At 32.7% G+C, this 2,802-nt stretch overlaps 1 protein-coding gene across 1 annotated transcript in view; it reads left to right on the forward strand.

Moving 5' to 3' along the window:
- The window catches only part of DLG2 (discs large MAGUK scaffold protein 2), a 2,099,601-nt gene that overhangs the window by 76,207 nt on the left and 2,020,592 nt on the right, over window positions 1-2,802 (forward strand). The window lies entirely within an intron of this gene.

The raw sequence follows: 2,802 nt of genomic DNA on the forward strand, positions 1-2,802 counted from the left end.
GGCATACATTGTTTTATCCACCTGGATGCTCTTTCTTTCCTTTGAATGTTTAGAGTACTTATACTTGTTTTTAAAGATGATTGAATTATCATATTTTAACGCTTTTAAAATTTCCTGGTGGAAAGTGCTTTCATCTTTGGGTATAGATCATTTATATATTCTTAAAACACTTTTCACACAAGATAGTTATTCTTTATATCTTTTTAAACTATGCATTAGTTTTTTTTCCTGTGCATTATTTTATTTTAAATAGGTTGTCAAGTACATATTTAAAGCTTTGGTAGTGTCTCTTTTTGTTGCTCAGCTTTATTTTCACATGCCCTTGGTTACAGTGTACCTTAGTTTTGGGTAGGAATCCTTCTCTCTACTGGTCAGCCAGTAGAATTATTCTAATTTTAAAGGAGTATCTTGTTTTCAAAAGGGGTAAATTAACAGACTATGTATTCTCTAAGGCAGATCCTGTTGGCAGAGGACTTAGGCGTTGTATGGTGACAAGAACCTGGGCAGGTGTGATTAATATGTGGTCAAGAACTTTGACCAATCGACCACACAAGAACTTTGGTTCTGGGATCAGACAGGACTGATTGAATACATATTCCACTACTACTTGCCGTGTAAATTTCAGTAATCCTTAAACCATCACAGCTTTGTAAACGTTTTAACCTCTAAGACTTGGTTTCCTCATCTCTAAAATGGGAGTAATACTAGTATCTATGTTCATGCTTGATTCATAGAGTCTCCTATACAAGCAATACTCAAAATCATAGTAATGATGATGATTAATGAACTGTGTATTAGTTGTTCATGTGTTGACTTCTCAATGAGATAGAAACATGGCATTCCTAGAACCAACTAGGACTTGGTATGCAGACTGATAAGTTATTTTGTTAGTGAAATAATGTAAGGGGAATATCTGAAAGAAAAGAAAAAAAGGAATGTGGAACATTCGAGTTTGCAGCTCCTGCTTTATAGTGTTACTTTTGTTTTTATGTGCTGATAAAACAGCTATCTTGTTTGTTAGGCTGTCTCTTATATTATAAGTGGCAGTTTGTGAGGTTTTTGTGGATCTTCTGTCCACAAGTTGTAACAAGAATTTAGGCTTGGGAAATCTGGTTTGTGATGAGTTAAAGCAGTATAATAAATAATGATCACAGCCTAGATATAGTCCAGTTTAACAGAAGATGACAAGAAAGCAATAGAATCAACTGTGCTTGATTGCAGAGTAAGGTTATGTAATTTGCTTTAAAATAGGCTTAAAAATTTCTGTAATTTGTAGGGTGAAATCCCAATAATTTTCCTGATTGAAATCTATTTTCCATTTACTTATCCTAATCAAACACATTAACTCTCACCACTAAATCTTAATATAATTTGGCTTCTTAGAGAATATTAAAAAGGAAAAAAAAGTTGCTGGAGGACTTAATCAAGGAAGAAACCCTAAATATGTTATGCTTCCTTTTTGTTCTGGCATGGTGAAGAATGTTAATTTATTCACTCACTGATTTCCTACCCGTATCCAAACATATTGCGTTCTCCTTTTATGTCTCTTGAATGCTATAGATCCATTTTACACTGTATATTTTTTTGTATTATTTTGAACTTAAAATAGAGTTTAATTGGACAAAAGTTGTAAGCACCTAAGCATTGTAAACACATTAAGCATTGTAAGCACTTTAAGACCCAGAGTTTTAGGTTATTCACATTTATATTAGTCCAGTGACTGGTGAATATGTTTACTGATGGTTGAATGTGTTTTTTGGCAAGTGTGTATATGGATGTGGAGGGTGGAAAGGAGATGAAGTAAACAAAATATGCTCTTAATTAGTTGATGTAGAAGGTATATTAGTACTTTTAGTAATTATCCTTATTGCTGTTCTTAAAAGTCCTGCCTAAGAGGACATTAGTTAGAGCTAATGTTGATGGTTCATTTAGAATGTTATCATCGAGCAATACCAAATCAGAGTTAGATGGATGTAGGCACTTAAATAGACTTGACATCATGGCTTAATGTCTGTTTTGTTTTATCTTTGGATGACAGATATTGGCTATTTTTTTTCTGTGAAATTTCATTTTATGTAAGAAGCATAAATTTGTTTCCACGTAATATCCCAATACTTTGTTTTAGATGAGTTGTTTTGATAATCATGTATGCTTTATAACTAAGAAAGAAACCTATATGTAAAATGAGGTACTGGTTGTTTTCACATAAATTTCCATCTTTTACTTGAATGATAGAAATAGTTCTTGGCATGTACTCTTCTAATCCATTTTCCACACTGCAGTCAGAGGTATCTTTTTAATGCAAATCTGATTCCTATTCCTTTCCCACTGTGTGTGTGTGTATGTGTATGATATACATATATCACTATATATATATATATACACACACACACACACACACATATATATATGTATATATATGTGTGTATATATATATGTGTGTGTGTGTATGTATATATATATATTATATATATATATATATATATATATATTTATTTATTTATTTAATCAGAGGAAAATGAAAACAACACTCAACATCTTCCAGTTGTGCTTTGAAAAACACCAAAATACTTAACCAGTATTGGGCACCATGTAGTCTAGAGCAGCAGTTCTCAACCTGTGGGTCGTGACCCCTTTGGGGGTTGAACAACCCTTTCACAGGGGTCACCTAAGACCATCGGAAAACAAAAAGATATTTACTTTATGATTCATAACAGTAGCAAAATCACAGTTACAGAGTAGCAACGAAAATAATTTTATGGTTGAGGGTCACCACAACATGAGGATCTGTATTAAGGGGTT

Source organism: Hipposideros armiger, unplaced genomic scaffold (assembly GCF_001890085.2).
Source record: "Hipposideros armiger isolate ML-2016 unplaced genomic scaffold, ASM189008v1 scaffold_79, whole genome shotgun sequence".
Classification (NCBI taxonomy): Eukaryota; Metazoa; Chordata; class Mammalia; order Chiroptera; family Hipposideridae; genus Hipposideros; species Hipposideros armiger.